The following is an 11907-nucleotide window of genomic DNA, read 5'->3' as shown; positions in this document are numbered from 1 at the left end:
CAAATTCTTCAAGAGCAGGACCTTAAACTGCAATTCATATATGAGTGATTTAGTGAGGAGTGATCTCAGGGGAAAACTGTAAGGAGAGAGAGAAGTGAGACAGCCATGAAGAGAAGCCAGATAAACACGTGGGCTCTGCTGAAGTGTAGCTTTAGTCTGAAACCACAGGGAGAAGTGGAGCATGAATGGCATTGCAGAGTTCTCCTACCATGTGACAATAGGGTGTTTTTGTCCATTATTTTTTAAAACTATATCATTAACTTGTTGGCTATGGGATGCCCTGGAAATATATACTCCCAGACATTTGCAATCAGTTACATTCCTTTTATCAAAGAGTAATTCTTGAAAGAATATATTAGCAGCTGGGTCTCAAGTTGATGAAATGTTCACTGGTCTGATAAAGGAGACTGAGGAAAGACACAAATTATCTACTCAAGAAATCCCAATTAATTTTCTGTACAATTACCTAAACTGATACACCATATCTGCTAGCCTTGAGGTTCTGTGTCCATAAGGTTTACTTAATTAAGGGCTTCTTGGATGAGGTAGGATTTATGCTGAACATTTAAAAAATGGGGGAGAGTTTGGATGAGTAAAGTCAAGAGAAGGAATTTTCAGACAGATAGAATGAATAAGGTACAGATGTTAATCAGAAGATAATGTTTTGACTGGTTTACATCAAGTGTTGAGGTTCTGAAAGCAGATGTCAGAGAAGATGTGGTAGCATGTTAGACAGAAGGTAGTACAGTTTGGTGTATGACTTTGAAGGCCAGGCTGATGAGAGAGGAAACTGATTTTACAAATAACAGTGCATTAAAGGGGGAATATTTTTTTTAATTTTTTAAAATTTTAATTGGAGGCTAATTACTTTACAATATTGTGGCAGTTTTTGCCATGCATTCACATGAATCAGCCATGGTTGAACATGTGTTTCCCCATCCAGAACCTCCCTCCCACCTTCCTCCCCATTCCATTCCTCACGGTCATCCCTGTGCACCGGCCCTGAGCACCTTGTCTCATGCACCGAACCTGGACTGGCGATCTATTTCACATATGATAATATACATGTTTCAATGCTATTCTCTCAAATCATCCCACCCTCACCTTCTCCCACAGAGTCCAAAAGCCTGTTATTTACATCTGTGTCTCTTTTGCTGTCTTGGATATAGGGTCATCATTACCATCTTTCTAAATTCCACATATATGCATTAATATACTGTATTGGCGTTTTTCTTTCTGACTTACTTCACTCTGTATAATTAGGCTCCAGTTTCATTCACTTCATTAGAACTGATTCAAATGCATTCATTTTAACAGCTGAGTAGTATTACATTGTGTATATATGTACCATAGCCTTCTTATCCATTCATCTGCCAGTGGACATCTAGGTTGCTTCCATGTCCTGGCTATTGTAAACAGTGCTGCGATGAACATTGGGGTACACATGTCCCTTTCAATTCTGGTTTCCTTGGTGTGTATACCTAGCAGTGGGATTGCTGGGTCATGTGGCAGTTCTATTTCCAGTTTTTAAGGAATCTCCACACTGTTCTCCATAGTGGCTGTACTAGTTTGCATTCCCACCAACAGTGTAAGAGGGTTTAATGAGGGGATTTAGATGAAAGGGATCTTCTTTCACAGCAAGATCTTCTACTGCAGAGTTGCTTCTGAGAGAGAAATCACAGTACTTGCATTGTGTGTTAATATTCTTCCTATTTATCTTCTTCTAAATGATTCCCTAGACAATAGCTTCTCATGGCAGGCCATCCCATGTATAGCACAGAGGGATCCTGTGGGGCGTAGAAAGCTTTCAGAAAATAGAAATGATATTGTGCAGGAAGGAAAATATCCCTGAGGGAAGCATCTAAATCCCACAATTTATTTTTAATAAATTGAGTTTCCCATTATTTCAGTTGCTATTCAGAATTATAACTGCAAACATCACCAAAAATTCCCTATGATAGATCAGGATTTAAAAACATTTTTGAGGAAATCACATTGGGTGTTAGTCACAGAAACACTTCTGGTATCTAAAGCAATAGTCTCAAGAAAATGGTCTCTAGTGGCCAGAGGACTCTCATTAAAATTTTTATGGTACTGAGCTCCACCCTTAAGGAATGGAGAAGACATTTTATGATAAAGAGTCTAACGTCAGAGGGACTCATCATAGGCATTCAAAAGGAAAAATTGCCTTAAAATTTATTCCTGAATTATGCAATATATGAAATCACAGGAAGTAGTGAAGAAAGCCACACCTGAGTTGTAAGACTCTAATATAGACTGTTCTTCCTCCAATTTAATACCTCATGAATTTAAGACTAGAAAGTGATTTTTTAATTTTATTGAAGTATAGTAAAGAATAGCAAGGAGAAATAGGAAAGCCTTCCTCAGCGATCAATGCAAACAAATAGAGGAAAACAACAGAATGGGAAAGACTAGAGATCTCTTCAAGAAAATTAGAGATACCAAGGGAAAATTTCATGCAAAGATGGGCTCGATAAAGGACAGAAATGGTATGGACCTAACAGAAGCAGAAAATATTAAGAAGAGGTGGCAAGAATACACAGAAGAACTATACAGAAAAGATCTTCATGACCCAGATAATCACAATGGTGTGATCACTCACCTAGAGCCAGACATCCTGGAATGTGAAGTCATGTGGGCCTTAGGAAGCATCACTACGAACAAAGCTAGTGGAGGTGATGGCATTCCAGTTGAGCTATTTCAAATCCTAAAAGATGATGCTGTGAAAGTGCTACACTCAATATGCCAGCAAGTTTGGAAAACTCAGCACTGGCCACAGGACTGGAAAAGGTCAATTTTCATTCCAATCCCAAAGAAAGGCAGTGCCAAAGAATGCTCAAACTACCACACAATTGCACTCATCTCACATGCTAGTAAAGTAATGCTCAAAATTCTCTAATACAGGCTTCAGCAATACGTGAACCATGAACTTCCTGATGTTCAAGCTGGTTTTAGAAAAGGCAGAGGAACCAGAGATCAAATTGGCAACATTTGCTGGATCATGGAAAAAGCAAGAGAGTTCCAGAAAAACATCTATTTCTGCTTTGTTGACTATGCCAAAGCCTTTGACTGTGTGGATCACAATAAACTGTGGAAAATTCTTCAAGAGATGGGAATACCAGACCACCTGACCTGCCTCTTGAGAAACCTATATGTAGGTCAGGAAGCAACAGTTAAAACTGGACATGGAACAACAGACTGGTTCCAAATAAGAAAAGGAGTACATCAAGGCTATATATTGTCATCCTGCTTATTTAACTTATAGGCAGAGTACAACATGAGAAATGCTGGGCTGGATGAAGCACAAGCTGGAATCAAGATTGCCAGGAGAAATATCAATAACCTCATATGCAGATGATACCACCCTTATGGCAAGAAGTGAAGAAGAACTAAAAGAGCCTCTTGATGAAAGTGAAAGAGGAGAGTGAAAAAGCAGGCTTAAAATTCAACATTCAGAAAACTAAGATCATGGCATCTGGTCCCATTACTTTATGGAAAATAGATTGGGAAACAGTGGAAACAGTGGCTGACTTTATTTTTCTGGGCTCCAAAATCACTGCAGATGGTGATGGCAGCCTTGAAATTGAAAGACACTTACTCCTTGGAAGGAAAGTTATGACCAACCTAGATAGCATATTCAAAAGCAGAGACATTACTTTGCCAACAAAGGTCCATCTAGTCAAGGCTATGGTTTTTCCAGCGGTCATGTAAGGATGTGAGAGTTGGACTGTGAAGAAAGCTGAGCTCTGAAGAATTGATGCTTTTAAACTGTGGTGTTGGAGAAGACTCTTGAGAGTCCTTGGACTGCAAGGAGATCCAACCAGTCCATCCTAAAGGAGACCAGTCCTGGGTGTTCATTGGAAGGACTGATGTTGAAGCTGAAACTCCAATATTTTGGCCACCTGATGTGAAGAGCAGACTCATTTGAAAAGACCCTAATGTTAGGAAAGATTGAAGGCAGGAGGAGAGAGGACAACAGAGGATGAGATGGTTGGGTGGCATCACTGACTCAACGGACATGGATTTGGATGAACCTTGGGAGTTGGTGATGGACAGGGAGGTCTGGCATGCTGACGTTCATGGGGTCACAAAGAGTCAGACACAACTGAACGACTGAACTGAACTGATAGTTGATTTGCAATATTGTGTTAATTTCAACTATACAGCAAAGTGATTCAGTTCTACGTGTGTGTGTATATATATATATATTCTTTTTCATTATGTTTTATCATAGAATATTGAATATAGTTCCCTGTGCTATGCAGTAGAACTTTTTTGTATACCTATTCCAGATATAATAGTTTGCATCTGTGAATTCCAAACACCCAATTCTTCCCTGTTGGGGAAGAATTGGCAACCACAAATTTGTTCTCTATGTCTGTGAATCTGTTTATGTTTCATAAAGATATTCTTTTGTAGCATATTTTAGATTCCATAAGTGAATGATATCATATGGTGTTTGTCTTTCTCTCTCTGACTTACTTTGCTTAGTCTAAATAATCTCTAGATTCATCCATGTTGCTGCAAATGGCATTTCATTCTTTTCTGTGGCTCAGTTATATTTATTTGTGTATATGTGTGTGTATGTGTACCCAACTTCTTTATCCATTCATCTGTTAATGGATATTTAGTTTGTTTCCATGTCTTGGCTATTGTAAATAATGCTGCTTTGAATATAAAAGTGCAAGTATGTTTTCAAATTATAGTTTTGTCTGGGTATATGCCCAGGAATGGGATTGCTGAATCACATGGCAACTCTAGTTTTAGTTTTTGAGGAACCTCCATACTATTTTCCATAGTAGCAGCACCGAGTTACATTCCCACCAACATTAAAGGAGGGTTCCCTTTTCTCCACACCCTCTCCAGCATTTGTTATTTATAGACTTTTTTAATGATGGCCATTCTGACTGATGCAAGGTGGTACATCATTGTAGTTTTGATTTGCATTTCTATAGTAATTAGTGATGGTGAGCATCTTTTCATGTATCTTTTGGTTATCTGTGTATCTTCTTTGGATAATTGTCTGTTTAGGTGTTCTGCCCATTTTCAATTGGGCTGTTTAGTTTTTTGTTATTGAAATGTGTTAGCTGTTTGTATATTTTGGAAATTAAGCCCTTGTCACTCGTATCATTTGCAAATATTTTCTCCCATTCTAGGAGTTGTCTTTTCATTTTGTTTATTGTTCTCTTTGCTATGCAAAAGTTTTTGAGTTTAATTAGGCCCCATTTGTTTATTTTTGCTTTTATATCTATTGACTTGGGAGAATGGCCTAAGAAAACATTGGTATGATTTATGAGACTAGAAAATGATTTTCCTTCTGTAGATTGTAGGAATTTTAGTTTTATTCCTCTATACAAATTAATATTCTGTCTTTTAATGATCATGTACCTGTAGATGTAAATAACATGTTGGGATATATTGAAGAAAATACAGGCATGGATAATCTAGGAATTTGTCAAGTCTCTATTCCTGGTAGAGTTGGAACCCAGAAAACAGTTTTGGGGAAGCTTTGAAGAACTTCCAACAAAAACTAGGATGGCAAACTCAGGGCAAAAGCCATCACAGTAAAGAGAGTAATGCTTGCAAAAAACAAACAGGGAGCTGAAAAGATGGTATAGGCATCTTGTCTCCAGTGCCTCCAGGATTATTATCTGCCTTCAAGAAGAATCCAGATAATGTCATCTTAACATCATCTTCCATCATTACTGTACTACTAAAATAGTTAAAGACCAAAACTTCACATCAAAATTCAAGAAAAGTGTCATATAAGTCAAAAGTTCTCAACCAAATTTAGTGAGAAAGAATATGCAGAGTATATGTACCCTCATATGCTGGAGATTTCCTTTTCTGGGAGATCTGCCAAGAACTTGTTGTAAGTATAGATAGAGATGTATTGTTTTTTTTTTACACAGCTCCCCTAGAGAGTCTAATGTGTGTCTTAGTAGATGACCGCTGTTGTAGTTCAAGTGTGATTTGATTCTACAGTAAATTTTCTAACTTGAGAAAATGCTAGTCTCATCCTCTTAGACCCTGCTGCTGCTGCTTCTGCATCGCTTCAGTCGTGTCCGACTCTGTGCAACCCCAGAGATGGCAGCCCACCAGGCTCCTCCGTCCCTGGGATTCTCCAGGCAAGAACACTGGAGTGCATTGCCATTTCCTTCTCCAATGCATGAAAGTGAAGAGTGAAAATGAAGTCGCTCAGTCGTGTCTGACTCTTAGCGACCCCATGGACTGCAGCCTACCAGGCTCCTCCATCCATGGGATTTTCCAGGCAAGAGTACTGGAGTGGGATGCCATTGCCTTCTCCGTCTTAGACCCTATCTACTGACATTTTCAGAAGTTTATTGGATTTTTCACCATCGTTATTTCCATTAAGAGAGTATGTATAAAACTTCCATTCAGCATTCACATTGCTAGGTGATAAGATTCTTAATACCTATTTAGAGAGCAGCCAATTACTTTAGTATAAATACAATAAATTTTAAATAAACCAAAAATAAATTATAGAGGAATTAGGAAATGCCTCCAAATAATAAACATGAGAGGCTTTCTGGTGAAGAAAGAATTCCATTTTTTCCTACACTCACTGAAATAACCTTACTCAAAAGCCTACATTCACTAGACTTAGGCTGCCTAATGGGGGATGCAAAATTTTGAAACTGGTCTCCACCTGTCTAGTATATGAGTTAAACTTGAAAAACTGAAACAGAAGGAGGAGCAGAAGGAGAAGAAGAAAGGGAGGAGAACCCTGTCTCAAGAAAATGGAATGTGACTGGGAGAAATCACTAACCAAACTAGGGAAACAAGGTAGACTTCTGTGGGAAGCATTCCAAAGTTTTTCCTTTTTTGAGTGGGGAGGGGTTAGGGTTTGTAGGAAAGTGCCATTTAATGATTCATTAGAAATGCTAGACATTTAGCTGACCAAAAAGGAAGGGCATTGCAGGTTAGAGAAAATAATTTGTACAAAGTAGAAACCATGAAGGGTGTATGATGTTTGGGAAACAGGGGATTGTTCTATATATGGACAACTACTGAACCAAACGTGAGCCTTCTAGTCTGCCAGCAGTAAAGTCAACACGCTGACACCAGGTGGAGAAAAGTATGGTGTTGATTGCAAGTGCCCAATGTGGGGGTCAAGCAATAAGAATGGGCAGCTCATACTCAGAGGATCTGAACTCTGATGGTTCCGGGAAGGCTCTTTAAAGACAAGAGAGAGGGTCGCAGAGTGTGTGATCAGCTTGTGTACAACCTTCTGATTGGAGATGGTGAGGTAATAAGGTGATGTTTCATCAGCCTTCTGATTCCAAGCCTTCTGGGTCTACGTGCTGCTTCTCAGCATGCAGTTAACTTCTTCCCTCTGGTGGGAGCTTTAGTATTTGCAAAACTCAAGGATGAAGCTCAGAAAAATATCTGTAGCTCCTGAGGAGGAACTAAAAGTCCTTGACTCTGTTTTATTATGCTTGTAAATAAACTATTATTATTTTGTCTTGCTTGACTCTCTTGTTTCTGCATTTTCATACTTCTCTGATTAAATTTGCTTTTTGAAACTCAAGGAAGGCCTAGGAGCCTAAAGTTTTTCTACAAACAAGAGGCAGGTTGAGGAAAAGGTGAAAGTCTGACCCTAGGGAAACGCTGCTGGGTCCTGCTCAGTTTCAGTGGCAGGAAATGAGGCTGCGGATAAGACCTTGAATGCTGTGCTAGGGCGTTTACAGTGAAGCAGGCCTTCGTACCAGTTAGCCATGCAAATGGGTCTCCAGACACTCTCCAGACTCTTGCTGTGTCTGTGTTATACATGTACACTGACTGGCTGTATCACCTTGGCAAAGTAAGTGACTCTCTAGGCTATACTTTCTTCACTACAAACATCAGTTCAGTTCAGTTCAGTTCAGTCACTCAGTCGTGTCTGACTCTTTGTAACCCCATGAATCGCAGCACGCCAGGCCTCCCTGTCCATCACCATCTCCCGGAGTTCACTCAGACTCACATCCATCGAGCCCGTGATGCCATCCAGCCATCTCATCCTCTGTTGTCTCCTTCTCCTCCTGCCCCCAATTCCTCCCAGCATCAGAGTCTTTTCCAATGAGTCAACTCTTCACATGAGGTGGCCAGAGTACTGGAGTTTCAGCTTTAGCATCATTCCTTCCAAAGAAATCCCAGGGCTGATCTCCTTCAGAATGGACTGGTTGGATCTCCTTGCAGTCCAAGGGACTCTCAAGAGTCTTCTCCAGCACCACAGTTCAAAAGCATCAATTCTTTGGCACTCAGCCTTCTTCACAGTTCAACTCTCACATCCATACATGACCACAGGAAAAACCATAGCCTTGACTAGACGGACCTTAGTCGGCAAAATAATGTCTCTGCTTTTGAATATACTATCTAGGTTGGTCATAACTTTTCTTCCAAGGAGTAAGTGTTTTTTAATTTCATGGCTGCAGTCACCATCTGCAGTGAATTTGGAGCCCCCAAAAATAAATTCTGCCACTGTGCAAATAAATTTTGCACTGTTTCCCCATCTATTTCCCATGAAGTGATGGGACCGGATGCCACGATCTTCATTTTCTGAATGTTGAGTTTTAAGCCAACTTTTTCACTCTCCACTTTCACTTTCATCAAGAGGCTTTTTAGTTCCTCTTCACTTTCTTCCATAAGGGTGGGGTCATCTGCATATATGAGGTTATTGATATTTCTCCCGGCAATCTTGATTCCAGCTTGCGTTTCTTCCAGTCCAGCATTTCTCATGATGTATTCTACATATAAGTTATATAAGCAAGGTGACAATATACAGCCTTGACGTACTCCTTTTCCTATTTGGAATCAGTCTGTTGTTCCATATCCAGTTCTAACTGTTGCTTCCTGACCTTCATACAGATTTCTCAAGAGGCTGGTTAGGTGGTCTGGTATTCTCACTTCTTGAAGAATTTTCCACAGTTTCTTGTGATCCACACAGTCAAAGGCTTTGGCATAGTCAACAAAGCAGAAATAGATGTTTTTCTGGAACTCTCTTGCTTTTTCCAGGATCCAGCAGATGTTGGCAATTTGATCTCTGGTTCCTCTGCCTTTTCTAAAACCAGCTTGAACATCAGGGAGTTCATGGTTCACGTATTGCTGAAGCCTGGCTTGGAGAATTTTGAGCATGAATTTACTATTATGTGAGATGAGTGCAATTGTGTGGTAGTTTGAGCATTCTTTGGCATTGCCTTTGTTTGGGATTGGAATGAAAACTGACCTTTTCCAGTCCTGTGGCCACTGCTGAGTTTTCCAAACTTGCTGGCATATTGAGTGCAGCACTTTCACAGCATCATCTTTTAGGATTTGAAACAGCTCAACTGGAATTCCATCACCACTAGCTTTGTTTGTAGTGATGCTTTCTAAGGCCCACTTGACTTCACATTCCAGGATGTCTGGCTCTAGATGAGTGATCACATCATCATGATTATCTGGGTCATGAAGATCTTTTTTGTACAGTTCTTTCATGTATTCTTGCCACCTCTTCTTAATATCTTCTGCTTCTGTTAGGTCCATACCATTTCTGTCCTTTATCGAGCCGATCTTTGCATGAAATGTTCCTTTGGTATCTCTAATTTTCTTGAAGAGATCTCTAGTCTTTCCCATTCTGTTGTTTTCCTCTATTTCTTTGCATTGATCACTGAAGAAGGCTTTCTTATCTCTTCTTGCTATTCTTTGGAACTCTGCATTCAGATGCTTATATCTTTCCCTTTCTCCTTTGCTTTTTGCCTCTCTTCTTTTCACAGCTATTTATAAGTCCTCCCCAGACAGACATTTTGCTTTTTTGCATTTCTTTTCCATGGGGATGGTCTTGATCCCTGTCTCCTGTACAATGTCACGAACCTCCATCCATAATTCATCAGGCACTCTATCTATCAGATCTAGTCCCTTAAATCTATTTCTCACTTCCACTGTATAATCATAAGGGATTTGATTGAGGTCATACCTGAATGGTCTAGCGGTTTTCCCTACTTTCTTCAGTTTAAGTCTGAATTTGGCAATAAGGAGTTCATGATCTGAGCCACAGTCAGCTCCTGGTCTTGTTTTTGTTGACTGTATAGAGCTTCTCCATCTTTGGCTGCCAAGAATATAATCAATCTGATTTCGGTGTTGACCATCTGGTGACGTCCATGTGTAGAGTCTTCTCTTGTGTTGTTGGAAGAGGGTGTTTGCTATGACCAGTGCATTTTCTTGGCAAAACTCTATTAGTCTTTGCCCTGCTTCATTCCGCATTCCAAGGCCAAATTTGCCTGTTACTCCAGGTGTTTCTTGGCTTCCTATTTTTGCATTCCAGTCCCCAATAATGAAAAGGACATCTTTTTTGGGTGTTAGTTCTAAAAGATCTTGTAGGTCTTCATAAAACCATTCATCTTCAGTTTCTTCAGCATTATTGGTTGGGGCATAGACTTGGATAACTGTGATATTGAATGGTTTGCCTTGGAGACGAACAGAGATCATTCTGTCATTTTGAGATTGTATCCAAGTACTGCATTTCAGACTCTTTTGTTGACCATGATGGCTACTTCATTTCTTCTGAGGGATTCCTGCCCGCAGTAGTAGATGTACTGGTCATCTGAGTTAAATTCCAGTCCATTTTAGTTCGCTGATTCCTAGAATGTTGACATTCACCCTTGCCATCTCTTGTTTGACCACTTCCAATTTGCCTTGATTCATGGACCTGACATTCCAGGTTCCTATGCAATATTTCTCTTTACAGCGTCGGATCTTGCTTCTATCACCAGTCACATCCACAACTGGATATTGTCTTTGCTTTGGCTCCATCCCTTCATTCTTTCTGGAGTTATTTCTCCACTGATCTCCAGTAGCATATTGGGCACCTAATGACCTGGGGAGTTCCTCTTTTGGTATCCTATCATTTTGCCTTTTCATACTGTTCATATAGCACTTATCTCTCAGGATAGCCACAAGGGTATATGAGATGGAATAACTGAAGCATGCAATGAGGTTTAAAAGTTATCAGAATTATCTAGTGTATAAGCAAAGGCTAGCTAAAGCATGTTGAAAAGATGTAGCTTGATTGTAAATTCGATATAGAAAAAGTGGTAGGAGGTGGAGGTCAGGTCTGGAAGAGGCAGTGGCAAAAATCCAAATACATGACAGAGTAGAATGCAGGAGACATAGTTTAGTTAGAATTATGGAATCTAGAAAATGTGGGTGACAAGAGAGGATGAGGAATCAAGTCATTCAAGCTAGAGCCTGAAAACTGAGTAAAGGTCTAATAGAGTAAGAGGAGGGGCTACAGAGGAGACTGAGGAAACACCGCTTGCAAAGGCACAGCCGCATGAGGGATCACCATGTGTTTGGAGAAAGAGAGGGCTATTGTCTGATGTGGGTGTAGGGGGAAGAGAGGGACGTGGTGGAAACAGAGCCAGGAGCAATGTCTAGGGATCCGTTTGTGATGAGCATCAAATATCCTGTTGGGGTGCTTGAATTTCCTCCCACAGTAATGTGTAGCTCTTCACTGTTTTTGACATTATCAGTGACTTAATATATCCTGTATTCAGAAATCCAACATCTGGTATGACAGTGATTTTTTTTTTATTGTATCATAAACATTTAGGATATTTTATTATGAGACTCTGGGTCATATTCAATCCTTTTTAGGAGGAAGTCCCCTTGTTTAGGTGTCACTGCAACTACTAGGGGTGTATGCATGTGTACAGCTTCCTGCTGAGCACCACTGGCACAGCTCTGGCAAAAATGGAGTGCTGACTTCCCCTGCCTCCTTGCATACGAGTAAGGTGTAGGCTCAGGTCCTCTCACTTCCCTGCTGTCTTTTCCCCAGTAGTGATCTGATGCTGACTATCGAAGTAAGGCCAGCACCTTGTTGAGCCCTATTGTCCCTAGGGAAGCAGAGAG

Source organism: Capra hircus, chromosome 15, assembly GCF_001704415.2.
Source record: "Capra hircus breed San Clemente chromosome 15, ASM170441v1, whole genome shotgun sequence".
In the NCBI taxonomy this organism is placed as follows: domain Eukaryota; kingdom Metazoa; phylum Chordata; class Mammalia; order Artiodactyla; family Bovidae; genus Capra; species Capra hircus.
Note: the sequence above shows the minus strand (reverse complement) of the source record.